Source organism: Pipistrellus kuhlii, unplaced genomic scaffold, assembly GCF_014108245.1.
Source record: "Pipistrellus kuhlii isolate mPipKuh1 unplaced genomic scaffold, mPipKuh1.p scaffold_m20_p_1, whole genome shotgun sequence".
Taxonomy (NCBI): domain Eukaryota; kingdom Metazoa; phylum Chordata; class Mammalia; order Chiroptera; family Vespertilionidae; genus Pipistrellus; species Pipistrellus kuhlii.
Genome location: NW_023425404.1, coordinates 164,836,895 through 164,852,699, shown reverse-complemented (window position 1 = coordinate 164,852,699; position 15,805 = coordinate 164,836,895). Strand labels below are relative to the sequence as shown.

The window sequence follows — 15,805 nt, the reverse complement described above, 5'->3', positions numbered from 1 at the left end:
TTAAACATTCTTGTGGCTGTAATTCTAAGCTGTAAAATTTCTTAAAATAAATAAAAAGCTCCTGCATATAAGTAGCTATCAAAAAATAATAATGAATTAATAACAAGCTAGTAATAAAAATAATAAGTATAGAAATAAGTTATACATGGCACATTGAAATAAATGCAGGATTTAAAAGATGATTTCTTTTTCTGATAGCCTTTCATTCCCCCTTCTTGCCAACCTGCCTAAATCAATCTTATCCTAAGAGAAGACAAGGGGACAACAAAGAAGAGAGAAAGTTTCTTATTTGTTTGATATATTTTGAGATAGTAAAGAAACATGAAAAACTATCTTCTTTATATTTTATTCTTTTTCTAACACATAATTTCAAAAATACAACAATAACTTTATTAATTAATCTAAGGGCTCATGAACTTTACTCTAGGTATATTTCCTCTAGCTTGCAAACGATCTTGATGAATAAAGAAGGACGCATGGTCACGCAATCTATCATGGACCTGCAGCAATGGCTGGAGACTCACCTGAATGAAGCCTTTGCTACACCAAGTCCCCCGCTGTGCTTGTGGAGCCCGGCATGAGCCTGCCCAGTGCTGGCCTCGGTGCCCAGGAGCAGCGCAGTGGCCCTGGTCATGGCCTCTGAAGCTGGGCCCCTGGAGCCAGCTCAGCCTGGGTCTAGACTCTCACTCCTTCCCTTCCCCATGGGTGGCCTGGCTCCCACTCCTTGGTAACTCCATTCCCCAGCCCCTTACAGTATGGTTTTTACTTCTGGGGATTTCACAAAAACTTCAAAGAGGCCTTGCTTTGCAAACAGAACTATTTAATTCCTTAAATTAGCCCTGCCTCTCTATCACACATCAGATATATAAGTTTTCCTAGAGACACGTTTTTATATTCTTCTATATATTGAAGCAAAAGGAATGAAAAGTCTGTAAAATGATTCATTGAGTGTATGTGACAGTGTCTTCATTATTTCAAAATTATTGGGAGATTACCTTTCATGTATGTGCAGATACTGTCTATATAATATAAGCTAAGTAACCATTATGGTGGAATGATAAGAACAACCTGTTGGTCGCTATGATGCGCACTGACCCATTAGGGGACAGACGCTCAATGCAGGAGCTGCCCCCTGATGGTCAGTGCACTTCACAGGGGGAGAGCCTCTCAGCGTGAAGCTGGGCTTACAGCTGGCGAGCACAGAGGTTGGCTGGAGCCTTTCCTGCCTCTGCAGTAGCACTAAGGTAATCAGCTTTACACAGCCAGGTGAACTCGGCGGAGAAAAGGGTGGACGATGAAACTCTTCAGTACTCTATTACTAAGGAAAGTAGAACAAGGAAAAGTCAGAAAGAGGCTTACAAACAGTTGCAAAATGAGGAATAAAGAGAATAAGAAATAATATAGGCTCGGAAACAAGGAAGGAAGTGATTTCAAGAAGAGAGGAATAAACTATGTTAAATATGGCAAAGAGATTAAAATAGACTGGAAAGCGTGAACTAGACTGAACAATAATGTCATTGTTGACTTAACAAGAACTTTTGAAAAGTAGAATATGGTTGGAAGGGAAGTCCATAAAATAAAAATAATAACTGGAAAAATGAAATGAGCCAAAAAAACTGAAGTAACACGTAGGCAAATATTATGGAACAGGCATTTCTCAATCCTTCTCCCTCTTGTTTCTTGTTCCATCAGGACTTCCTCCACCAGGAAATTGAAGACACTTTAAAAGAAGAGAACAGTCAAGCTGGAAAACCCCTAATTTTAAAAAATGATAATTAAAAAAATAAACTCTTATTTTTCTAGAGATTCATTACTGCTATCTGCTATTATTGGCTTTTTGTTTTTGTTTTTTTTTTTTTTTTGTTTTGTTTTGTTTTTACCTTCTATTTCCCATAGACAAGATTTCTTGTTTTAATTCCTTAATGGAACTGGTAAAATCAGGAAGACTTACCTATTGTCTCACTTTAAAGGTATATACCATATTTTCACTGAGATATTAGTCTATGGTATTTATCTATTTATCCATGGGGAATGTTTATACAGAACACTGGGAGACTTTTAGCCCCAGAGTAGAGCCATATTAAGACAGGCAGAGCCATTTCCCACAACTATACTGGGATATATATATTCAGGGTATGCATGACACTCAGAGCAAAGAAATCTCAGCCACCACCTCCCTACTTCCCCTTTCACTTCTTACACCTCTAAAAAAACCCCAGCATATTTATCTTCATCTTTTTTTCTTCTTCAGGACATCTTCTGCTTTTGTGGTTCTTATTCAAACCATCCTGTCCCATTTGAGGGGGGGGGGGGGAGGCTAGAATCTAATCAAGTAATTAGAGTATAAAATAAAAAGAAATATAAATTAACATCTTTACAGGCAAGGACAACATTTCTTATTGAAGCAAAGGGATTTCTACTATTTTAACGTGATTCAAAACAATTAAAAAAGTATCTTTATGGAAAGTGAATTTCATAAAGGAAATTATTTTTATGATCCCAAAGTTATTGTTAAAGTACAATTAGTCTGTCAGTGAACACATTGGATCGATTTGGAACATTACTGAGAGTAGTATAAATAATGCAGAACATTAAAGAATTTATATAAAGTTTCTTTTCCCAGGAAAAGCAAACCTGAACATATCAATATCTTACAAACTATGGATAGGGCATGCAGTATCAAGTGTAGTAATTTGTAATGAGCAAAATAATAGTGTTAGCTTATTCCAGAAAAAATAAAATAAGATGGCCCTGATCTGTAAAAATATATTCAAACATGTTCTGAGCCTCTGGCAAAAATGAGAAAGAAAACCCAAAGTAAACACAAAGTAACAGGAGAGAGAGATCAGAGAAGCACAATACACATATTTGACCTGCTCAGGAATGAAAAAGAAAACTAAGTCCCCATAGTTCTAAATCATACTAAACACTAGAAGTCTGCCTGGTTCAATAAGAAATGTATATCTTGCTAAAAAAAAAAAAAAACAAAAACAAAAACAAAAACAAAAACAAAAAAACATAGTTCAAATTTGTGAAAGATATACTAGTATATCTATATATAGATATAGAGAAAGAGATAACACATGAAGACAGAAATAGAGATAGAGATGATACTGTGTTTCCCTGAAAATAAGACCTAGCGCAACTTTGGGAGAAAAAAATAATATAAGGCACTGTCTTATTTTCGGGGAAACAGGTAGATAGAGATAGATATATTGTCAGCTTTGCTCCTTAAACTAAGACTAAAAAAAATAATTGAAGCATTCTTTAAAAAATGCCAGTGTTAAGGAATTACTTCTGGAAGGGTTAATTAAGGGTCTCCTTAAATATGCCTTGTGAATATGGCTGCAAAATATTATAAAAACTACTAGGAAATCTTATTTCAGTAACATAAAAAAAAAGATTATTCATCATAACCAAGTAGGATTTATTCCAGGAATGCAAGGTTTGCTAAACATACAAAACGAGCCGAAACCGGTTTGGCTCAGCAGTAGAGCGTCAGTCTGCGGACTGAAAGGTCCCAGGTTTGATTCCGGTCAAGGGCACCTACATTGGTTGTGGGCACATCCCCGGTAAGGAGTGTGTAAGAGGCAGCTGGTCAATGTTTCTCTCTCATCAATGTTTCTAGCTCTCTATCTCTCTCCCTTCCTCTCTGTAAGAAAAATCAATAAAATATATTTAAAAAAATAAACATACAAAACGAATCATTATAAAACACTATTTGACTAAACCAATATATATCAATGGATACAGGAAAAAAAAATCACTTGAAAAAAATCCAACATTCTTTCCCAATAAAAACACTGAACCAACTAAGATTGATTGATAAAAGAGTAATAAGGAAAAACACAGCTAGGAAAAACTCACAGCTAGCATCATAGTTCATACTGCAAATTTTCTAACTACAATCAGGAAAGAGAAGGGTTTCTGTTCTCATAATTTTTATTAAACACCAGTGGCTATGTGCACAGATTCATGCACATTGAAAGGAAACTAATTAGAAAAAATACTTTAATATTGTTATTTGCCCTTCCTCCATAATAGAAGTGTCAGAGATTAAATAAAATTAGTAAAATGTATATGAAAATATATAAATTCATCAATAAATAAACAATAACCATATGATATATAAATACAACAAAAACATGATATAAAAACATTGATAAAAATAATGACTGATTCAATATTACTATTCTAATATCTCCCTGTATACAACATTAAGAGTAAAAATACTTTCTGAGTGCTTGACTAATTTCCCTGTGATGAAGTATTTGCAATTTTAACTTTAACATCACATACTCTTCAAACTGACCATGTCTGAAAATGGGTTCAGGTAGGAATATTCCTATTCTGTCTAGAGTTTGTCCTAGTGATTTATTAATAGTCATGACAACTGCGGCATCATGGGAAACTGTCTTCAAATTAACATAAATGGGAGGCCAGTGTCAGATGAGGACAAATCAATTCTTGGAATCAGAACAACCTCTCCTTCCGCAGATCCTGTGAATACTTCAGCTTCAATTATGTTAGGTCGCAATCTTTTGATAATAAATTTAGTACCATTACAAAGACCCCATTTAGTATTAAGATTTCTCAGTAGCATGATGATTTCACCTACTTTCAATTTTAATTTATGACACGACATTCCCAAATCAATAATACTATTAAGAAATTTGATGGGAAAGTTTTCCTTTTCGGCATCATTCATTGAATCGATGGAATCATCACTCCATTCAATAGGTGTGAAAATCTCCAGAGTATATGCAAAATTTCTTCATTTAATTTATGTACGTGCTCATTTTTAGGGCAAACAATCATATGCTTAGATATATTTTTAATATTATCTATAGATATATTATTTCGAAAGATAGCTTCAATAATAGATCCATTATAAATCATTTCACAGGGGATTTCAGTAATATCCATTCCAAGAACTTTATATGTATCATGCATGCGCAAGTCAATGTTTATTTTTAAATTGCCAGTGTGCATCATAGGTATCAGCCGATCAGTAGATCAGAAGATCAAATATTGTTAAGTTAGTGTTATGGCTTGAATTGTGTCTTCCTAAAATTTCTATGTTTAAGTTCTGACCCCCAGCACCTCAGAATATGACACTATTTGAAAATGGGGATGTTGCAGATATAATCAGTTAAATTAAGATGAGGTTATATTGGAATAGGATGGAGTCCTAATTCAATAAATGTGGTGTCCTTATATTTTTAAAAAGCTATAAAGAGAAAGAGATGCACATAGAGAAAGACATCCTGAAGACACAGGGAGAATGTCATCTACAAGGAACCTCATTGATATGAAATGTCTAGAATAGGAAATCCATAAAGACAGAAATGTAGATTTGCAGTTGTCAGGAGCAGGAAGAGAGAGGTGTGAATGGAGAATGACTGCTAATATATAAGGGTGGCTTTTTTTCAGGGTGATAAAAACATTCTATTATAGAATTAAATGATAATGGTTGTATAATTTTGTCAATATTCTACATTTGTATACTTAAATTATGCAAATGAATTGTACACTTTAAATCTATACTAATAAAAGGGTAATATGCAAATTGGTCAGGATGCCTTCATAGTAATGATCAATCAGCTGACTGCACAGGGCGATAAGCTCTGCAGGGGTGGTTAGTGAAGGATGACCAAATGACTGAACAGCAGGCTGCATGGGGCAACCAGCCTGTCTGTGGGGCAGTGAGGAGCCACCAAAGACCAAACAGAAGGCTGCATGGGGTGACCAGGCTGGCAGAGGAGGACAGTGAGGGGCAACCATGCCGGCAAGGGGTGAGGGGGCATGAGGGACAAGCAGGGCAGTGAGAGGGGCAGTTGGGGGCAACCAAGCCAACAGTAGGGGGCAGTTGGTGGCAACCAGGCCAGCATAAGGGGTAGTAGGGGGTGACCAGGCCAGGAGGGGGGGGCAGTTGGAAGTGACCAGGCCAGTGGGGGAGGACAGTTAGGAGCAACCAGGATGATAGCGGGGGCAGATAAGGGTGATCAGGCAGGCAGGCCAGTGAGCAGTTAGGAGCCAGCAATCTAAGACTGTGAGAGGGATGTCAGACTATTGGTTTAGGCCCAGACATTCCCGAGGGGTCCAGGATTGGAGAGGGTGCAGTCTGGGTTGAGTGGATCCCATCCCACCCATGCACAAATTTTCTAGTTAATAAATAAGAAAAAATAACAATTAAAAAATTAATACCACATCGAGCACTACCTCAAACCCATGTAATGAGAATTTCAAAAAGTATGCCAATTGTTAACTTTTTGGCAGCTCATAAATAATTTTTTTAAAGTACAGTAGCTCATTTCCTCATATTCAAATGTATAGAATGTCTTACTACATAATTATTTTGAGGTATCTCCTTCTTAAATCAAAGTTATTTTTATCTTAAGGGAAAATAATTATAAATGCTCAAAATATTTGTTTGCTCATCATCCCACTATCACAACCCAATTAATTTTATTTAACATCAACTTCAATCCTTATCTTTTTCCATATATGTGTAATTATGGTATCTACATTAATAAGAGTAAGATGCAAATTGACTGTACCTTTGGAATGCCCACCAGCCAATCAGGAGTGGGTATTCGAATTAACTCAACAAAGATGATGGGTTAATTTGCATATGTAGGCTCAAGTGGCCAAGGGGCAGGGAAGAATGCTTGTGTCGTTGCCATGGCAACAATGCAGGCATTCCACAATGCCCCAGCTGCTCTGCTGTGGGCCTCAGGGCAGTGTGGGAAGGCAGAAAGGCAGATCAGGCCTGAGTGTAGGCAGCGCTGGCAGTCAGGGGAAGGAAGGCCCATTCTTGTACGAATCTTCATGCATCAGGCCTCTAGTGTGTGTGTGTGTGTGTGTGTGTGTGTATTTCCATACAATTATAGTGTGCTGAAATTAACAAATAAATTGCTACTATGAATCAAGTTAATATTTCCATATTAAGCTAATTCTAAACTCAGAATGTCAATACACCCTAATTTTGCTTCAGTTCTAAAATTTTTCCTTAAGCCGAAACCGGTTTGGCTCAGTGGATAGAGCACTGGCCTGAGGTCTGAAAGGTCCCGGGTTCTATTCCGGTCAATGGCATGTAACTTGGTTGTGGGCACATCCCCAGTAGGGGGTGTGCAAGAGGCAGCTGATCGATAATTTTCTCTCATCAATGTTTCTAGCTCTCTATCCCTCTCTTCCTCTCTTTGAAAAATCAATAAAATATATATTTAAAAATAAATAAATAAATAAATAAATAATTTTCCTTAAAATCATCTTCTAGAAGGGAGCCTTTTGAGCCAAGTGCTTCACTGTTTGTATGGCACAGGACTTTCTTTTCTAGAAAGAGTGGTACTAACATATATGTCATTGGTTTTATGTACAAATGTTGCTACCCTTCACAAGTATATTATATTATCATGACAAAATTTTTGTAGTTGAATGGTAACAGTGTTTACAGGTCAAAGCTCTCTTATTTGTTTTGTTGTTGTTTATTCATGAATGACGCTAGGCCCTCCTACAGGGTTGCTCACCTAGTTCCAAATGATAATATACAACCATAATCGTGGGTTAATTAAACTAGCAGTATTTCAGAATAATTTTTAATTCCATCTGTTTTGAGAATCATCGCAGCCAACCCTTCCAAACTACACACTATGCTCACTAAACCTTCAGTAATGAGCCATGGTAAATTTATCTGACAGTCACCCTGTGGCATTCACAGAGTAGCTGTGAGTAAAATTATGAAAACTATAAGAATTGACTTCCCCCCATAAAGAATCTTTCCCATTTAGTGGCCCTCTTTTCTCACACTCTATTTTTCATTTTCTTTATTTATTACATTTCATTACAAACCCATACATTTTTATTACAACAAGTAAAACAATGCAAAAATATATATTCATTTTATAAATTTTAAGAAACACATTTCTCTCCCTCTCCACCACCATGCCAGTCTAATCCCAACTCTATGGTGACCATTGTTAATAGCCTCGTGTGTAACTTTAATTTTTTCCTTGACGTTCATACAAACATATACAGAAATATTTAGCATCACTAAGACTTCCATAATTATTACATAAATTCCCTACTTTATAAAGTCCTTCTTTTTTTTCATTTACATGAATGACTAACCACTTAAGGCATTAATCTTCCAATAATAATGAATTGTTAATAGGCCAAAAAGCTGTAAATTAGAAATTAAATTCTAACAGCAGAAATGCAAGCATTGATCAGTGGGTAAAAAAAAAGAATTGTGGATAGTTGGAGTCAGGGAAGGAGCAGCATTTGGCCTTCCAGAACTGCAAAAATATATTTGACTTCTTATTTTGTCTTACATAGAAGGCAGTCTTTGAGCAATTCTTGTTCATTAAGTGTGAGTGACCTGGAAGGTTTCAGTTCAATGAAAGAAACCTTTGGCATAACCTCACACTCACACATATACATAAATATGTAGCAGTTGCTCTTTTCTCCATTTATACAATAGAATACACTAGTGCCTGCATGTTATTGAAGAGCTATACATGTTCATCAATGAAAAGTGTCTTTGTTGTCTATTCCCTGACTTTTAATATGAGGACAAACCAAGTGGAAATAACATGTAATGTATTAAACAATAAAGATCATTATGAAATAATAGAAAATAATGAGGAAAAATGAAGTAACACAACAGCAATGTTTAGGCAACTCCTCTCACCTCACCTGCCCCAGGTAATATGTGGGAGGAAGGAATGCAGGGGGTATCTAAGCTTTGCTTTATCTGCATTTTCAATGTTCACTCCTGCTTATTATACAATTAAACACTGTGCTATACAGCTTAGGTGAATCAATTACTTGGGATTAGAGAAAAAAATAAACCCTCACAACACTATATACAAAGCATTAACAGTTTTCTTTGTAATAAAACCAAAATTCCAAAATACTGTGGTTCTGGATATAGTACTGTAGACAATTTGAATACTGGGGTGAAATCTCACACAATGTTATTGTTTAAAGCCAAACAAGAAGGATAATGTTAGAAAAGAAATGACGACTAATAACATTTCATACATTCCTCTAGGAATGTTTTTACTTAACATTTCTCTAGGGAAGGCACTGAAACCATTTCATGAAACAATCAACTAATTTATTGTACCACTATAAAATCAATACAAATATTTAATATTATAGGGAGCTGAGTTAAATATGCTCATATACGTTTACATTCTAAGTACCACACAACATGGAAGACTGATTGAATTATCTGTATTTTGCCTCTAAAAATGTTGCTGGTTATTGTAACCTTGCATGTATTTTTTCTCATCTTCCTTGCTTAATACAAACTTGCTTTGGTTCAAGTAAACTAGTCAAAATCAGAGTCCAAGAAGAAAGCCAAGGATGTAGACGAAAAAATATTATAGACTAAAACCCAGGTGTAAGGGATGAAATAAGATCCATGACACTAACAGTGTTCAAGATATTAGCAGCCAAAGGTTTTGGAAACAGGTTGGGATACAGAGCATAAGGCAGAATAAAGCAATAGTTGATATTGGTGGCCGGGTTTATTATAAAAGAAGCAGAGGATGGATTTTAGTGTCTGGCAGCAAACAGCCCTGGGGGACCTTCAAGGTTAGCATAGCTATAAAACTGGATTTCTTTTTTAAATTAGGGCACTATTTGTGAATGCCCACTATTAAGGTTAAGTGACCTAATAAGTTATAGTCATTAGCATATTAAAAACTGATTTATTATGTAAGCTTTGAAAATGGGGCACAAAATATGTGGTAGAGGTAGAGGTTAGGGCCAGAATATAAATCAGACTTAAAGTGAGACATCTACAATGTGGTGCCTAGGAAGTCCTGGGCAGCATGAGGCAATTGGGATCCATCTCAAAGGATGAAATGTCAGCACGATTACCATCATCTTTTCCTGCACAAAATATTAGATTTCACTCAACGTGTTCATAATAATAAACTTTCCTGAATATTTTTAGAACTGAAAATAGGCATAACAAAAATATGATTAGATCACAAAAAGAAAGAACTGGGAAAATAGTATTTTAAAAGAACATTGACAAATTTTTAAATACAAGTTTTTAAAAGATCAAATTTCAGAATTACAGATATCCTCAAAATTTCAATAGAAAATATTGCAAAGATTTTAATTACAAATCATTCTTCAAACAAAACAAGCCAGAAATATACACAATATCTAGTATAATTCTAACTGAAATTAGGGAAGTTATGACTTAAGGAAGTATATACTTTAACTGGAAAGAATTTTTTAAAATCTTTTATTTCCTGATGAAATAGATGTAATTATCTAAATTTTAATTTACTCTTATCCATGGGAGGTAAATGAACACCCAGAGGCCAATGAAGAATTATAATAATTAGAAATGTTTAAGCTTTGATATAGTTATTAGATTTTAGACACTAATGAATGGATCACTATGATTAAAAAAAATACGACTTGTTTAAGCTCTTAAGCAAAATAAATACTAATTATACAGAGCAATTTTTTAACCTGAAGTATTTCCAGTTTTGATGAACTAAAAAGGTTAGAATAAATGTGTGGAATAGCAAGTTGATGTTTCTTTCTCTCTCTCAAATCAATGGATTAAAAAAAATTATTGAAAAATATTCACTTGTATAACTTTTAATAAAAAATAACTTTAAGTTAACAAGAATTGCAGTTTTTACATTTCTTAAAAATATATATTTATCATACCAAAGAAATGATCCTTTTACTCTTAGGGTCTGATTATAATGAAATTACCTAAAGTTCTTAAAAGTAGTGGTGGTGGTGGGGGGGGGGGGTGTTTTTCTTTGTTTGTTTTTAATTTCTTTCTTTTTTTTTTAATGGTGAGTTTTTTAGTAAGGGTATCAATATGCTCCCTGACACTGCCTTAGGCTACTAGCTTAAGGGTAGGCCAGGTACAGAAGGTCACAAGGGCAGAAAGCCTGGGTGCCTAGCAACAGGCAAACTAAACACAAGTATTGTAGGGTGGAACCTGGTCCCCTGGGGGAGCTTTCCTCCCCTAGCATGTTGCTGGCCATGGGGTTTAGACCCCCGGACCTTTCATATGGCAGCTCTGAGTTTCTGACACTCCCCTGACCTTTCCTTCCCTGGCATATTGCCAGTCATGAGGGGGTGGGGAGGGAGGAAAGGAAGAGGGAGTGGGAGGCCAGAGAATAGCTTTATAGGACTTCTATATGGGCCCTTGCATGACCACTTTCTTAAGCAATAAGCCCTAGAGAGAACATCTAGGCCTCAGTTGTGTTTGAGCTCCAGGTTCATAAAAGCAGCAAAACCAGAAGGGGGATGCCATGGCTGACATCAGGACCTGCTATAATAACTAATGACCCCACACACTGCTACTCGCCTACAGGTAGAGACCACGAAGCTGAAAGACACACACCCTGAAAGCTGATGAATATTCTATTGAGATCCTCCCAGAAACCTCCCCCAAAATCCCTGCCTTTGGAAAGGAGATGAAAGCTCTTAAGATGAAAGACTTCGTTCTCTCTTTCTCTCTTGGACATGTCTGTGCCTTTCCCTTCTTCTACCTCTGTTACTTCGTAAATAAACTTTTGTTTGTATTTAAAAAAGAAAACACCTCTTCACAGGATTTAATTTAATCCTTGTTTTATTATTACAAACAGAAAAACTTAATGGAACAATTGGTGCTAAGTCAGTCATGATATAGCCCTTGTTCCCATTACTGCAATTAAGAAACCAGATGTCATAAAAAAAAAAAAAAAAAAAAAAAAGGTCACTGAGAGAAAATGAGGGAGAAGCAATCAGGCCCAGGCATTCTTATTGTAGTTTGCTGTAATACTTTGGTCTCATCACTTAATATTTGTCTCGAATTGTTTTCATATATGCAGTAAGTGAATCAGATAAGAAAATTTGCTGGGATTCTTCCAGCTAAATTGATAAAGAACTAATTGATGAAAAAGTATTGTAATAGTTTACTATTTGATTTAATAGTTTATTATACTCAGATGACTTAATAAATCAACCAAGACAGGTGGTAATAAATACAATGTAATGAAAAACTTATGCTTGAACATTGATAGTTCCTTGGTACTAGTATATGTTTAACTACATATTAAATTGTCAGATCTTGTTAGCACTATATAACTGTGAGATTCTTTAAAATATTTAAGATAAAGGTTAAAAATCAGCAGCCTATAAGTTAAAGCTCTTCAACAGTTGACATTTAGTGCCCACTGTGTTTAAAAGAAAAAATATATACACTTTCAAACAGGAAACAGAATTTCAAAAATGTGAATTTGTAACTTCTTGGGGGTGGGGGAGAAATGGAAGATTTGGAAACACTAGTCCACTCATACAGAGAAACAATTATGTGGTGGTGAATAGCTGAGGCCATTAAATACAGCAGGAGTTCACACCACAGCGCCCACCCAGTCTCACTTTCTCCTTTACTCTGTAGGCTTTTCATCTGTAAATCTTACCTTTCTATTTCAGTGACTCAACAAGACATTAATCAGAGTTGAGAGAATAAAATGCCATAAGACTTGGTCCTAGAGCATTTATTTAAGGGGAGCTACAGTATATCCTTCAGTAATTCTAGCAGAAGATTTGAAATCAGAACCTTGACTCTTACCTTTTTCTATTTGTCAACAAGAAACATCGTGCTAGTAATATGTCATCAACATTTCTTCTCCCAAATATGTGCAGACAAAAGGACATTATCCCATTTTTTAAATTTGTTGGATAGAATATACAGTGGCTGAGCTGTATATAGTTTTGAATTGTAGCAGTAAAAAATTAGCTGTGCGAACAGGAACCAAGAGACAGACTGTGCACTATATTTCCTGCTCATATGTTGTCTCAGCTGTTTTGCACTTTATAGTTTCAGCTGAAGAATGTCCATTTATCACGTAATGCTAATCAGTTATCATTCTACTCTACATTTTGTACAAAACATTGCTGGGAAGTCTGTTCTGGATTTGATGGATAGCCAGAATGGGACAGCACATAACCAAAAAAGGCATAAATACTCACAGATGTCTGGTCATACAGATGAGTTAAAATCAAAGAAAATTAGAGCTGGGATAAGACAGACGTGATCATAGAGCACATCAGGGAAACGTAAACTTGCTTTTTCTTCACCTTTCTCATCCAAACGGGGTTTCTTCTCATTAAAATAAATATTCAAACTAGAAGGTCTTTCATTTGTTTCCTTAAACTAGTCGAGTCCCACGAGGGAAAAAAAAATGTAAACCTCACATCATGAAGACAAAAAGCAGAAATCCTGTTTATTACCAAAGACATCCAAAAAGCTGTCCAAATCCAAGTTAGAGCATATGGTGCAAATCCCCCTCTTATATCCTCCAGCATTCCTTCCCTCACCCCCTCATCCCTCATCATTCTGGTTTGAGAAATCTGTATTTCCTTATTCAAGAACTACTGAATAAGTCGTTTTTGCTGTCTGTACCAAAAAATAATTATGTAGCTGAAAATAAAGCAGTAATTTTACTGTTTCAGATTCCATTAGTGATTTTGTATTTTTGTCAAGTGATATTTGATTGTAATAAGTGTCTCTCATTTGCTATTTTTTATTGTTGAACATTATCCTTTTCATCGATTGTTATCTGCTTAGCAGCTTTTTGGTGGTTCAGTCTATTGGTAATCTTTTCACATTGCCATCCACGCATTACTCTCATAGCGCCTATTAGCCATGTTAACTAGACTTAGCCTGAGCATATTTCTATAGTTTTAATATCTTTATCTATAAAAATAATAAATTATTGCTATTTTCTCTTACAACATTTTAATGAAAAATTTAAATAAATGGATAGTAAGTGGTTGTTTTCTTCTTGGGAATTGTCCTTTTACATTGTGATACTTCGAAGTGCAAAGTAATATATTTTATTTGCATACTCCATCATATGATTAATTTTTAATTCACCCATAAATATAAATTTAGCTTTCTTAAAGTTGTATTGATTTTGAAATTTCTTGGTAGATTTATACCATAATAATATTTAACTGCATAAAAGATAACTTTAAAGTATTGGACATCTGTATAACAAATATCAAAATGTCAAGATTTCAAATAAAATGGTAATGGCAATCCAAAATAGAAAGTTGGAGATTAGGATTTGAACTCCCAACACTAGATTTTGAAAGGGAAGTCTGGTCACTGCAGCAGACTTGTGAAGACAAAGGTAAGCTTTATGTCAGAGAAGGAAAAGTAATCATATACTTCAAATTTTTGTTTTCTGAAATAATTTCTCAGTATAGATTCTGGGATATAAATTTCTTTATATTTTATTTTGAGTTGGAACTGCTAGCAGGACATTGACTTTAATTTATATATGATTATGCTTTTTTCCAAGGGAAAAAACAACAACAATGCCATCACATTATTAAGCAGAAAAGAAGGGTTATTTTTCTAATCTAGCAGCCCCTTCCTCACAGATGAGACTACTAATTCTATTTTCATTCATAAACAAAATTATACAATTCTTGTCAATACTTTTAAGTGATTTAACAACTAAAAACCATCTCTTCTTCAAGTTCAAATATCTCCAAGAAGATAAAGGAAATTGTGAATTAGAAAATGTTGATGGCATATTCTACCTTGTGGATAGCAAATGATAAACATAGGAGATAAAAAGAATTATATAAACATCTAAAATAAGCAAAATCTTCTAAATTTGACTTATCTATTCACATTTTAAAATTAATCATCTGATAACTAATATATAAATCTAAGAGCCCATTTAGTTCATTTATTCATTTTTAAATTTTATTCAATACACAATTACTAAGTAACTCGTAAGGCATTCCAACTAACATGTAAATACATGTTATTAGAACATCAGGCTTTTAGACTCAAGTAAATCAACTTTAGCTTGATTTAAGGGCATGGGGAATATGCCTTATTGCTTGTCATTTGACTAAGAGTAGGTTTGGGGCAACCAATAACATAAATTTAAGATCAATGTTAATTCACTGGTCCTGGCCATGCCACCAATAAAGGCTATCAATGATCAAAGGACCATTTATCACAATGTTGAAGAAAAAAATGATAACCTCAATGTTCCATAATAATGCCTTTTACTACCTTGAAACATCTTAAATTTATTAATTCATGATCATTTTATTTTTTAAAGGTTTATGGAGCATCTATGATACATCATGCTTCTGTGCTGGTTGTGGTGAATAAGCATAAAGAGCCAACAAACCAGAGAGGAAGACAGACTAGAAAACAGGCAATTTATCCATATAATAGCCTAAACGACCATCACAATCTAATGAATGACTGAACAGGCTGCATCGGGTGACCAGGCTGGCAGGGGGGTTAGTGAGGGACAACCAAATGACTGAGCAGCAGGCTGCATGGGGTGACCAGGCTGCCAGGGAGACCAGTGAGGGGCTACCAAACAACTGAACAGCAGGCTGCATGGGCAACCAGGCTGACAAGGGGGGACAACCAGGCCGGCCGGGGGAGGCAGTTGGGGTTGATCAGGCCAGCAGGCAGAGGCAGTTAGGGGCAATCAGGCACGCAGGCAGATGAGCAGTTAGGAGCCAGTGGTACAGGATGGTGAGAGGGATGTCCTGGATTAGAGAGGGTGCAGCCTGGGCTTAGGGGACCCTCCATGCCCATGCATAAATTTTGTGCACTAGGCTTCTAGTTTCAATAAAAGATCATTAATTAAGGAAGAGATCCAAGGGAAGATCAAGAGGAGGGGCCATCCTTAGGGGTTTAAGATTTTATCCTGAAAACAATAGGAAGACACTGAGGGTACATAAGCTGTGAAATAACTTGATATTTTTGTTGTTGTTGTTGTTT

General features: G+C 35.5%; 1 long non-coding RNA gene across 1 annotated transcript; it reads right to left on the bottom strand.

Moving 5' to 3' along the window:
* Nucleotides 1–578: 578 nt before the first annotated feature.
* Nucleotides 579–8,693, bottom strand: LOC118710634. Its single transcript, XR_004985477.1, has 3 exons — nucleotides 8,684–8,693; nucleotides 4,792–4,794; nucleotides 579–675 (listed from the first exon to the last, which is right to left on the bottom strand). It is a non-coding gene; the product is annotated as an uncharacterized LOC118710634 (long non-coding RNA).
* Nucleotides 8,694–15,805: the final 7,112 nt, after the last annotated feature.